Source organism: Schistocerca americana, chromosome 3, assembly GCF_021461395.2.
Source record: "Schistocerca americana isolate TAMUIC-IGC-003095 chromosome 3, iqSchAmer2.1, whole genome shotgun sequence".
In the NCBI taxonomy this organism is placed as follows: domain Eukaryota; kingdom Metazoa; phylum Arthropoda; class Insecta; order Orthoptera; family Acrididae; genus Schistocerca; species Schistocerca americana.
In genome coordinates this window covers 960,734,747-960,748,405 of record NC_060121.1, presented here as the reverse complement: position 1 = coordinate 960,748,405, position 13,659 = coordinate 960,734,747, and the positions used below count along the sequence as shown (strand labels likewise).

Here is a 13,659-nt window from a genome sequence, read left to right as displayed (position 1 = left end):
GCTTTCTCACCTGCCTGACACGCGCCGCGCTTCCAGATATTTGCGTAATTTGCGCGGTGCATTCTCGCCTGTCCCCCCTTCCGTCCCGACTTGTCCCGACTTTGCTCGACTGCCGCTCGCTGCCGCTCGGGTCGCGCTCCATATGACCGCACAAGCACGAGAAACATCTGCGAGATGGGCGCGGGCCGAACCGGCGTGTCCGAGACGCCGTGTGCGGCCGTTCGGAGCTACTAGAGTAGAGCAGCGATGCGCTCGAAAGGTGCGAAAACACGGACAGAGGACACAGGAGGTTCAACAAAGCATCCATCTCCTCTAGAGGCGAAAGATAAATTTTTGTTTACAAATTTGCAGATGTGCACTGCTGCAAAACAATATGCCCTGACGTATTTCACAACATTTCTGTCGTTTCATACTGTTTTGTTATTTCCAGAGACTCTGGAAATCTTCCTTGGCACACTCTTCTTCAAACTGAGTGCCCTAATATCGTATCTTTTGTTTATTACAACAGATTTAAGTCATTGTGGAAACATCGTTGTCACATCTGAATAAGAGGGCTGGCAGTGGTGGTGGCGACAAAAAAGCAAAATATGAAGACAGCCAGAGGTCCCAGGCAGTCACCGATCCGAATACTAACGTTGTTGCTTAACTTGGGTGATCGGACGAGAACGGTTCATTTTTTTTTTTTTTTTCTTTTTCTTCTTCATTTATTTAGTTAGTTTTCGGAATTTAGCGCTGCTACAAAACAGTAGGCTCTGACGCATTTCAAGAACGCATCTGTCGATTCGAAGTGTTTCGTTATTTCCAACGAGTTCCTAGCACTATTCCTCGGCGCATTCTTACTCAAACTGAGTTCATTACTGTAATTTCGTGTCTTATGTTTAGTGCAGTACTTTAAAATGCTTGTGGAAGCATCTTTGTCACACCTGAAAGTTAGTATGAAAAAGAGGCCTGGCAGGTGTAGCGACGCAAAAATTAAAAAATGAGATAGAGCCAACAGCACCTTTTTTTTTTTTTTTTTTGTAACGTATATAAACTTTTATTTACAATTTTTAACAAATACATATCTTTACATGAAATTGTATATTTTCTCGTTTTCAGTTCTGATTGTTCTTTTAGTAGTCTCTTGGCTGAGTTACAACACTTTTATTCACTGAGTGTCCTTTATTTAAATTTTCCCTTCAATGTTTATGGTTTTTTTATACAAAAAAAGAAACTGCATTACTTTGATTTTATTTTTTTTTTAAATTGAATTTAAATTAATTTTAATTTTTTTTTTTTTCCGTATGGTATTTGAATACACCTATTTTGGCATGTTCGCTATGTGTTTGCCAAAGGCTAAAGGAGAATATGGGCCAGAACTTCTATGTGCATAAATGGTGAATGGGGAAGTTATTTAGTGTACTGTGTGAGAGTGGACGCAACAGTTCCACGGAAAATTTGGGGCAGAGAAAGTCTAAAGTTAGAATTATTGTAAATCGCAAAGGAGTATGCAACGTTTTGGCACATGATGCGCCGAACTTTATAAATGTATATAACTATATCTATACACACGGATACATCAAAGGAATAAACACAAACAACAACAAAAAAAACATACAAAACAACAAAAAAAAGATTATAGAAGAGAGAGAGAGAGAGAGAGAGAGAGAGAGGGGGGAAAAAAAAAAAACGTACCTTGAATGGAGATGGCGAGAGAACACATTAATTACATGAAATACACTGTTTGACATTTCGCTGTTACCTTGGAACACGTCTTGTATCCTTTGCACTAAATTAATAACTGATCATTTCCTTTTGCCTGCTTTATTTGGCTATCGGGCACTGGACACTGTATGGCTATGATTGGCACACGTCACTCTCACTTTGGCACTGCTACACGTACCCACTTTCACTCTGCGCGCATTTTCACAACACTTTCTCGATGCACCACTCTTGCCGTCGGGGCTTTGGAGGGATTGGTGGGCGACGTCCTCAGCGACTGGGGTTTGGGTGTTGTGGGAGGGCGTCGGTCACGTCGTGTTGAAGGCGTCTCGGAAGGCGGCGTCCAGCGGGACCTGCAGGAAGTTCTGGAAGGTCTCGCGGTACTTGGAGCGTTGTTTGGCCCTCCTGTGTTCCTCCCACAGGTCCGTGAGGAACTGCGCCTTGTCGGTCTGCCGTTTCGTGACGATGGCGTGTGCCGTCATGGCGATGATCCACATTGTGGCCAGGCGTTTCGCTTTGGGGAAAGGCTTCGCGTCCGGGACAGTGACAGCTGAGACATGTATCGCCCTCTCGTCGTTTCTGTTGATGTGGGCGATCATTTTTCTCGCTGTCGCCCATATTTCCCCGCTCTCTCTGCAGCCAAAACGATGTTCGATGGTGTCGGTCTGGTTGCAGAGCTCGCAGTTTGGGGATTCCCGCATTTTTATGCGTGCCAGTTTTTCGTTTGTCGGCACTGTTTTGTGGATGATTTTATACCACGTGTCCCTGGCGTGCTCAGGAAGTGTCCGTTCCGAGACATTCTTCCAGACCTGTGGCCAGTCATGGTCTGGAAAACTCGTCTCTATTTTGGACTTTCTTGCCTTCCCCCTCAGAGCGCTGTAGATGTTCCTCGCCGTTCTTTGCTGTGGGTTGGCAACGACCGCGGTGATGTAACTCTTGTCGATTGCCATCTGTTTTATGTGCCGCAACTTGAATGGTATGTTCGTAGTGTCTACAGGAGCCTCTTCAGATTCAGTTTTATATTGGTTTATCAGGCTGGACGTTATACTGTTGTTGTTCTGGTTTGCCATTTTCATCGCACGGTGTAGAAGCAGTGCCGCGCATTTTGTCTTAACGTCAGTCAGACCAAGTCCGCCTTCGTCCCTTGACAGGAAACACCCCGGTGTTCCCAGGCGGTCACCCATCCAAGTACTAACCGGGCCCGATGTTGCTTAACTTCGGTGATCGGACGAGAACCGGTGTATTCAACATGGTATGGCCGTTGGCGTCCTTATAATGTAGCCGCACTGCAGAAGAAGCGTTCGGCCCTTCTCCCGACACACGCATTCGCCGTTTTCCGTGGCACATTTGACGCAAGGCACGTCCTTCCACCGCCACGTGGGTGACACGCACAACACAGCTGCTCGTTGCACCGCCTGTCATTCGTTTGGTGCGTGCGGCCTCCGACACCCGCGGGGGGCGCACCTTGTTCTTGTTATCCGGCGCAGGGCCGGGCGTCGGGGGGACTGCGCGGGGTGTGGCAGTGTCCTGCTGGACCGGCGGAGGCTTTCTCACCTGCCTGACACGCGCCGCGCTTCCAGATATTTGCGTAATTTGCGCGGTGCATTCTCGCCTGTCCCCCCTTCCGTCCCGACTTGTCCCGACTTTGCTCGACTGCCGCTCGCTGCCGCTCGGGTCGCGCTCCATATGACCGCACAAGCACGAGAAACATCTGCGAGATGGGCGCGGGCCGAACCGGCGTGTCCGAGACGCCGTGTGCGGCCGTTCGGAGCTACTAGAGTAGAGCAGCGATGCGCTCGAAAGGTGCGAAAACACGGACAGAGGACACAGGAGGTTCAACAAAGCATCCATCTCCTCTAGAGGCGAAAGATAAATTTTTGTTTACAAATTTGCAGATGTGCACTGCTGCAAAACAATATGCCCTGACGTATTTCACAACATTTCTGTCGTTTCATACTGTTTTGTTATTTCCAGAGACTCTGGAAATCTTCCTTGGCACACTCTTCTTCAAACTGAGTGCCCTAATATCGTATCTTTTGTTTATTACAACAGATTTAAGTCATTGTGGAAACATCGTTGTCACATCTGAATAAGAGGGCTGGCAGTGGTGGTGGCGACAAAAAAGCAAAATATGAAGACAGCCAGAGGTCCCAGGCAGTCACCGATCCGAATACTAACGTTGTTGCTTAACTTGGGTGATCGGACGAGAACGGTTCATTTTTTTTTTTTTTTTCTTTTTCTTCTTCATTTATTTAGTTAGTTTTCGGAATTTAGCGCTGCTACAAAACAGTAGGCTCTGACGCATTTCAAGAACGCATCTGTCGATTCGAAGTGTTTCGTTATTTCCAACGAGTTCCTAGCACTATTCCTCGGCGCATTCTTACTCAAACTGAGTTCATTACTGTAATTTCGTGTCTTATGTTTAGTGCAGTACTTTAAAATGCTTGTGGAAGCATCTTTGTCACACCTGAAAGTTAGTATGAAAAAGAGGCCTGGCAGGTGTAGCGACGCAAAAATTAAAAAATGAGATAGAGCCAACAGCACCTTTTTTTTTTTTTTTTTGTAACGTATATAAACTTTTATTTACAATTTTTAACAAATACATATCTTTACATGAAATTGTATATTTTCTCGTTTTCAGTTCTGATTGTTCTTTTAGTAGTCTCTTGGCTGAGTTACAACACTTTTATTCACTGAGTGTCCTTTATTTAAATTTTCCCTTCAATGTTTATGGTTTTTTTATACAAAAAAAGAAACTGCATTACTTTGATTTTATTTTTTTTTTAAATTGAATTTAAATTAATTTTAATTTTTTTTTTTTTCCGTATGGTATTTGAATACACCTATTTTGGCATGTTCGCTATGTGTTTGCCAAAGGCTAAAGGAGAATATGGGCCAGAACTTCTATGTGCATAAATGGTGAATGGGGAAGTTATTTAGTGTACTGTGTGAGAGTGGACGCAACAGTTCCACGGAAAATTTGGGGCAGAGAAAGTCTAAAGTTAGAATTATTGTAAATCGCAAAGGAGTATGCAACGTTTTGGCACATGATGCGCCGAACTTTATAAATGTATATAACTATATCTATACACACGGATACATCAAAGGAATAAACACAAACAACAACAAAAAAAACATACAAAACAACAAAAAAAAGATTATAGAAGAGAGAGAGAGAGAGAGAGAGAGAGAGGGGGGAAAAAAAAAAAACGTACCTTGAATGGAGATGGCGAGAGAACACATTAATTACATGAAATACACTGTTTGACATTTCGCTGTTACCTTGGAACACGTCTTGTATCCTTTGCACTAAATTAATAACTGATCATTTCCTTTTGCCTGCTTTATTTGGCTATCGGGCACTGGACACTGTATGGCTATGATTGGCACACGTCACTCTCACTTTGGCACTGCTACACGTACCCACTTTCACTCTGCGCGCATTTTCACAACACTTTCTCGATGCCCCACTCTTGCCGTCGGGGCTTTGGAGGGATTGGTGGGCGACGTCCTCAGCGACTGGGGTTTGGGTGTTGTGGGAGGGCGTCGGTCACGTCGTGTTGAAGGCGTCTCGGAAGGCGGCGTCCAGCGGGACCTGCAGGAAGTTCTGGAAGGTCTCGCGGTACTTGGAGCGTTGTTTGGCCCTCCTGTGTTCCTCCCACAGGTCCGTGAGGAACTGCGCCTTGTCGGTCTGCCGTTTCGTGACGATGGCGTGTGCCGTCATGGCGATGATCCACATTGTGGCCAGGCGTTTCGCTTTGGGGAAAGGCTTCGCGTCCGGGACAGTGACAGCTGAGACATGTATCGCCCTCTCGTCGTTTCTGTTGATGTGGGCGATCATTTTTCTCGCTGTCGCCCATATTTCCCCGCTCTCTCTGCAGCCAAAACGATGTTCGATGGTGTCGGTCTGGTTGCAGAGCTCGCAGTTTGGGGATTCCCGCATTTTTATGCGTGCCAGTTTTTCGTTTGTCGGCACTGTTTTGTGGATGATTTTATACCACGTGTCCCTGGCGTGCTCAGGAAGTGTCCGTTCCGAGACATTCTTCCAGACCTGTGGCCAGTCATGGTCTGGAAAACTCGTCTCTATTTTGGACTTTCTTGCCTTCCCCCTCAGAGCGCTGTAGATGTTCCTCGCCGTTCTTTGCTGTGGGTTGGCAACGACCGCGGTGATGTAACTCTTGTCGATTGCCATCTGTTTTATGTGCCGCAACTTGAATGGTATGTTCGTAGTGTCTACAGGAGCCTCTTCAGATTCAGGTTTATATTGGTTTATCAGGCTGGACGTTATACTGTTGTTGTTCTGGTTTGCCATTTTCATCGCACGGTGTAGAAGCAGTGCCGCGCATTTTGTCTTAACGTCAGTCAGACCAAGTCCGCCTTCGTCCCTTGACAGGAAACACCCCGGTGTTCCCAGGCGGTCACCCATCCAAGTACTAACCGGGCCCGATGTTGCTTAACTTCGGTGATCGGACGAGAACCGGTGTATTCAACATGGTATGGCCGTTGGCGTCCTTATAATGTAGCCGCACTGCAGAAGAAGCGTTCGGCCCTTCTCCCGACACACGCATTCGCCGTTTTCCGTGGCACATTTGACGCAAGGCACGTCCTTCCACCGCCACGTGGGTGACACGCACAACACAGCTGCTCGTTGCACCGCCTGTCATTCGTTTGGTGCGTGCGGCCTCCGACACCCGCGGGGGGCGCACCTTGTTCTTGTTATCCGGCGCAGGGCCGGGCGTCGGGGGGACTGCGCGGGGTGTGGCAGTGTCCTGCTGGACCGGCGGAGGCTTTCTCACCTGCCTGACACGCGCCGCGCTTCCAGATATTTGCGTAATTTGCGCGGTGCATTCTCGCCTGTCCCCCCTTCCGTCCCGACTTGTCCCGACTTTGCTCGACTGCCGCTCGCTGCCGCTCGGGTCGCGCTCCATATGACCGCACAAGCACGAGAAACATCTGCGAGATGGGCGCGGGCCGAACCGGCGTGTCCGAGACGCCGTGTGCGGCCGTTCGGAGCTACTAGAGTAGAGCAGCGATGCGCTCGAAAGGTGCGAAAACACGGACAGAGGACACAGGAGGTTCAACAAAGCATCCATCTCCTCTAGAGGCGAAAGATAAATTTTTGTTTACAAATTTGCAGATGTGCACTGCTGCAAAACAATATGCCCTGACGTATTTCACAACATTTCTGTCGTTTCATACTGTTTTGTTATTTCCAGAGACTCTGGAAATCTTCCTTGGCACACTCTTCTTCAAACTGAGTGCCCTAATATCGTATCTTTTGTTTATTACAACAGATTTAAGTCATTGTGGAAACATCGTTGTCACATCTGAATAAGAGGGCTGGCAGTGGTGGTGGCGACAAAAAAGCAAAATATGAAGACAGCCAGAGGTCCCAGGCAGTCACCGATCCGAATACTAACGTTGTTGCTTAACTTGGGTGATCGGACGAGAACGGTTCATTTTTTTTTTTTTTTTTTTTCTTTTTCTTCTTCATTTATTTAGTTAGTTTTCGGAATTTAGCGCTGCTACAAAACAGTAGGCTCTGACGCATTTCAAGAACGCATCTGTCGATTCGAAGTGTTTCGTTATTTCCAACGAGTTCCTAGCACTATTCCTCGGCGCATTCTTACTCAAACTGAGTTCATTACTGTAATTTCGTGTCTTATGTTTAGTGCAGTACTTTAAAATGCTTGTGGAAGCATCTTTGTCACACCTGAAAGTTAGTATGAAAAAGAGGCCTGGCAGGTGTAGCGACGCAAAAATTAAAAAATGAGATAGAGCCAACAGCACCTTTTTTTTTTTTTTTTTGTAACGTATATAAACTTTTATTTACAATTTTTAACAAATACATATCTTTACATGAAATTGTATATTTTCTCGTTTTCAGTTCTGATTGTTCTTTTAGTAGTCTCTTGGCTGAGTTACAACACTTTTATTCACTGAGTGTCCTTTATTTAAATTTTCCCTTCAATGTTTATGGTTTTTTTATACAAAAAAAGAAACTGCATTACTTTGATTTTATTTTTTTTTTAAATTGAATTTAAATTAATTTTAATTTTTTTTTTTCCGTATGGTATTTGAATACACCTATTTTGGCATGTTCGCTATGTGTTTGCCAAAGGCTAAAGGAGAATATGGGCCAGAACTTCTATGTGCATAAATGGTGAATGGGGAAGTTATTTAGTGTACTGTGTGAGAGTGGACGCAACAGTTCCACGGAAAATTTGGGGCAGAGAAAGTCTAAAGTTAGAATTATTGTAAATCGCAAAGGAGTATGCAACGTTTTGGCACATGATGCGCCGAACTTTATAAATGTATATAACTATATCTATACACACGGATACATCAAAGGAATAAACACAAACAACAACAAAAAAAACATACAAAACAACAAAAAAAAGATTATAGAAGAGAGAGAGAGAGAGAGAGAGAGAGAGAGAGGGGGGGAAAAAAAAAAAACGTACCTTGAATGGAGATGGCGAGAGAACACATTAATTACATGAAATACACTGTTTGACATTTCGCTGTTACCTTGGAACACGTCTTGTATCCTTTGCACTAAATTAATAACTGATCATTTCCTTTTGCCTGCTTTATTTGGCTATCGGGCACTGGACACTGTATGGCTATGATTGGCACACGTCACTCTCACTTTGGCACTGCTACACGTACCCACTTTCACTCTGCGCGCATTTTCACAACACTTTCTCGATGCACCACTCTTGCCGTCGGGGCTTTGGAGGGATTGGTGGGCGACGTCCTCAGCGACTGGGGTTTGGGTGTTGTGGGAGGGCGTCGGTCACGTCGTGTTGAAGGCGTCTCGGAAGGCGGCGTCCAGCGGGACCTGCAGGAAGTTCTGGAAGGTCTCGCGGTACTTGGAGCGTTGTTTGGCCCTCCTGTGTTCCTCCCACAGGTCCGTGAGGAACTGCGCCTTGTCGGTCTGCCGTTTCGTGACGATGGCGTGTGCCGTCATGGCGATGATCCACATTGTGGCCAGGCGTTTCGCTTTGGGGAAAGGCTTCGCGTCCGGGACAGTGACAGCTGAGACATGTATCGCCCTCTCGTCGTTTCTGTTGATGTGGGCGATCATTTTTCTCGCTGTCGCCCATATTTCCCCGCTCTCTCTGCAGCCAAAACGATGTTCGATGGTGTCGGTCTGGTTGCAGAGCTCGCAGTTTGGGGATTCCCGCATTTTTATGCGTGCCAGTTTTTCGTTTGTCGGCACTGTTTTGTGGATGATTTTATACCACGTGTCCCTGGCGTGCTCAGGAAGTGTCCGTTCCGAGACATTCTTCCAGACCTGTGGCCAGTCATGGTCTGGAAAACTCGTCTCTATTTTGGACTTTCTTGCCTTCCCCCTCAGAGCGCTGTAGATGTTCCTCGCCGTTCTTTGCTGTGGGTTGGCAACGACCGCGGTGATGTAACTCTTGTCGATTGCCATCTGTTTTATGTGCCGCAACTTGAATGGTATGTTCGTAGTGTCTACAGGAGCCTCTTCAGATTCAGGTTTATATTGGTTTATCAGGCTGGACGTTATACTGTTGTTGTTCTGGTTTGCCATTTTCATCGCACGGTGTAGAAGCAGTGCCGCGCATTTTGTCTTAACGTCAGTCAGACCAAGTCCGCCTTCGTCCCTTGACAGGAAACACCCCGGTGTTCCCAGGCGGTCACCCATCCAAGTACTAACCGGGCCCGATGTTGCTTAACTTCGGTGATCGGACGAGAACCGGTGTATTCAACATGGTATGGCCGTTGGCGTCCTTATAATGTAGCCGCACTGCAGAAGAAGCGTTCGGCCCTTCTCCCGACACACGCATTCGCCGTTTTCCGTGGCACATTTGACGCAAGGCACGTCCTTCCACCGCCACGTGGGTGACACGCACAACACAGCTGCTCGTTGCACCGCCTGTCATTCGTTTGGTGCGTGCGGCCTCCGACACCCGCGGGGGGCGCACCTTGTTCTTGTTATCCGGCGCAGGGCCGGGCGTCGGGGGGACTGCGCGGGGTGTGGCAGTGTCCTGCTGGACCGGCGGAGGCTTTCTCACCTGCCTGACACGCGCCGCGCTTCCAGATATTTGCGTAATTTGCGCGGTGCATTCTCGCCTGTCCCCCCTTCCGTCCCGACTTGTCCCGACTTTGCTCGACTGCCGCTCGCTGCCGCTCGGGTCGCGCTCCATATGACCGCACAAGCACGAGAAACATCTGCGAGATGGGCGCGGGCCGAACCGGCGTGTCCGAGACGCCGTGTGCGGCCGTTCGGAGCTACTAGAGTAGAGCAGCGATGCGCTCGAAAGGTGCGAAAACACGGACAGAGGACACAGGAGGTTCAACAAAGCATCCATCTCCTCTAGAGGCGAAAGATAAATTTTTGTTTACAAATTTGCAGATGTGCACTGCTGCAAAACAATATGCCCTGACGTATTTCACAACATTTCTGTCGTTTCATACTGTTTTGTTATTTCCAGAGACTCTGGAAATCTTCCTTGGCACACTCTTCTTCAAACTGAGTGCCCTAATATCGTATCTTTTGTTTATTACAACAGATTTAAGTCATTGTGGAAACATCGTTGTCACATCTGAATAAGAGGGCTGGCAGTGGTGGTGGCGACAAAAAAGCAAAATATGAAGACAGCCAGAGGTCCCAGGCAGTCACCGATCCGAATACTAACGTTGTTGCTTAACTTGGGTGATCGGACGAGAACGGTTCATTTTTTTTTTTTCTTTTTCTTCTTCATTTATTTAGTTAGTTTTCGGAATTTAGCGCTGCTACAAAACAGTAGGCTCTGACGCATTTCAAGAACGCATCTGTCGATTCGAAGTGTTTCGTTATTTCCAACGAGTTCCTAGCACTATTCCTCGGCGCATTCTTACTCAAACTGAGTTCATTACTGTAATTTCGTGTCTTATGTTTAGTGCAGTACTTTAAAATGCTTGTGGAAGCATCTTTGTCACACCTGAAAGTTAGTATGAAAAAGAGGCCTGGCAGGTGTAGCGACGCAAAAATTAAAAAATGAGATAGAGCCAACAGCACCTTTTTTTTTTTTTTTTTTAACGTAATAAACTTTTATTTACAAAATAACAGATACAGTCATGAGATTCCAAGGTATTTTCAATTTCAATTTCTGTTAGTTATCGAGTCTTTTTCTTTTCTTTTCTGATATGTGACTTTGTTGCTATTGTCTGTTTCGTTATATTTTGTGCATTTGCAGGTTGATTTACACTGTTGCACTGATTTGTAAGTCAGTGGAGCAAAAATATTTCATTTTTTCGCTGTTTATTTTGCATTTTTGTTAATTTCATGGGTGTAATTCAGATACTTCTAAGTTCTAGACTTTAGGTAGAGTTTTTGGTGTGGTGCCATTATGTGGCATGTAACTATTATTAGAGTTGTCTTACTGGCTAATGCTTACATCTAGGAGGCAAAGGACAATGACAAATATGTATGAATGAATATTATATATTTATATAGCGAAGGTGTCCACGAGATTGTGGCTGAGAGGAAGAGAGCGAGAGCGGGATAGGGAGAGAGACAGAGAGACAGAGTGAGAGAGAGAGAGAGAGAGAGAGAGAGAGAGAGAGAGAGAAATCTAGTGAGAGGACGATATAGAACACATTTGAGACATAATTAATGAAAAACTCTATAAGTGGACAAATATATTCTACGTAAGCTTAACATGATTAGATAGAAATTGCAGAGAGTTGTTTCTTTTGGTAGTCTACTCACATAGTCATCTTCGGCGTAGCGGGTGATGTTTCGCACATTTTTATGAACGCTACCTGGATATGCGCTATGTGTGTAGCCGTAGCACTCATCTAATAATATATACACTTTTTTCCGTTGCGGACACTGTGATTGCACTGCACAAATTTTGCACCGCACGCACTTTTAACACACAGCACTTTGGGGGTGTTGGAGGGTCTGCATCGGCGATGACGAAGGCGTGGAGGACTAGGGGGGGGCGTGGTGTGGCGGCGGCGGCGGCGTCGGCGGCGGCGGCGGCGGCGGCGGCAGCGCCGGCGACGGCGGAGACGACGGAGGCGGTCGCGGCGTGTGGGGACGGAGGGCGTCCTTGAAGGCGGCGTCCAGCGCTATCTGTAGGTAGTTCTGGAACGTCTGCCTGTAGTTGTTTTTCCGCTTGGCTCGCTTGTGTTCCTCCCAGAGATCGGTGAGGAACTGCACTCCGTCCGTTTGTTTTTTCGCGATTATGGCGTGCGCTGTCATCGCGAACGTCCACATGGTCGCGACGCGTTTGGGACGTGGAAAACATTTTGCAGCCGGGATGGTGAGGGCTGTGGCTTCTACAGTTCGGTGGTCCGCCCTGTTCATGAGTGCCACCATTTTCCTGCACGTCTCCCATATCGCCTGACTTGTCGGACATGTGAAGCGGTGTTCCACGGTGTCGATCTCGTTGCACGCTTCGCAGTGCGGCGACTCGCGCATGCCGATGCGCGCTAGCCGCTCGTTCGTCGGTAACTTGTTGTGTACGACTTTGTACCACGTGTCTCTAGCTTCCGGAGGTATGGCTTTCTCAGAGAGATTCTTCCAGACTTGTGGCCAGTCGTGGTCTGGAAGATTCGTCTCTGTTCTGCTTCTTCCTTGTTTGCCTCTCAGTGCACGATAGATTTTCGCTGCAGTTCTCATCTCCTTCACTGCTAGCGTGGATGAGATGTAGCTACTGTCCATTACTATCTGCTTCAAGTAGCGCATCTTGTAGGGTATGCTACTGACGTCTACCGGCGCTTCCCCGGAATCGGGTCTGTGTTCTTTCAGTAGAGACGACGTGGTACAGTCTACACTTCTGTCCTCCATTTGTAGAGCTCGGTGGAGCAACAGTGCCGCGCATTTTCTCGTGACATCTATCAGGCCCAGCCCCCCTTCTTCTCTAGGGAGAGTGCTGGTGGCTTGCGACACTTTGAGAATTTCCCGCCTCCACAGCAGGTAGTATACAGCGCTTCCTATAGACTTCCCTATTTCTGTTGGTACGTTCATGACTTGTGCCATGTACCAAGCCTTCGCCAGGATCGTTTCGTTGATCAGCTGTGCTTTCTGATCCAACGTCAGGTTTCTGTTGGCGTGTGTCCTGACGAGTCCTCTCGTGGTGTTCAGGATGTTCCGCCAGTTCTCTGCGGCCATTTTGAGTGGGCAGGCCTGCAGCTGAACACCTAGAACTTTATATTTGTCGGTCACCTGGTACCATGGTCTGGCCTCTCTCAGTTTCCCGTTCCCTATCGGGACGAGCACGGTTTTTTTGGGGTTGGTTTTGGCCCCAGATGCCTTCCCAAAAGACTCTATTATTGGGAGGACTTTGTCGATGTCCTCTTTACCGTCCACGAAAATGCTCAAGTCATCGGCATAAGCCATACATGTCACGTTTATATCGTTCAGCTTGTAGCCGTTGACGGTGGCAGCGAGTTTCCTGAGGACTGGGTCGAGGGCTACTGTGAATAGTGCCATCGACAGTGGGCACCCTTGCCTCACAGATTTCCCCAGTTTTATCGGCGTAGATGTCCAGCCATTTACAGTAATTCTTGACGTGGCATTTGATAACATGTTTTTGATGACTTGAGCGAATTCGGGGCCAAAACCCAGTCTTGCCAAGGTCTTCAGCAGGTACCGGTGACCGATCCTGTCGAAGGCCTTTTGGAAGTCTACAGAGATGATCACTGCAGTCGCTCTGTTGGATGCGGCGTGGGCTATAACGTCTCTGTACGTGCAGACGGCGTCGAAAATGTTTCTGCCTAACACTGCACATGTCTGCCATGGGCTGATTGCTTTTTTGAGGGCGAGCTTCATATTTTCCGCGACGCATTTCGCTACGAGCTTGTAGTCCGCATTTAGGAGGGTAATTGGGCGGAAGTCTGTTAACGTTTTTGGCGCCTTATTTTTCGGTACCAGAGTGATGGTCCCTTCCAGGAACGGAGGTGGTATCTCCTTCCCGTCCAGAATTTCGTTGACAA

General features: G+C 47.2%; 3 pseudogenes; all 3 read right to left on the bottom strand.

Annotated features, from left to right (window-relative positions):
• Positions 1 to 2,850: 2,850 nt before the first annotated feature.
• Positions 2,851 to 2,967, bottom strand: LOC124608764 (annotated as a pseudogene).
• Positions 2,968 to 6,092: 3,125 nt separating this feature from the next.
• Positions 6,093 to 6,209, bottom strand: LOC124608753 (annotated as a pseudogene).
• Positions 6,210 to 9,341: 3,132 nt separating this feature from the next.
• On the bottom strand, positions 9,342 to 9,458 carry LOC124608656 (annotated as a pseudogene).
• Positions 9,459 to 13,659: the final 4,201 nt, after the last annotated feature.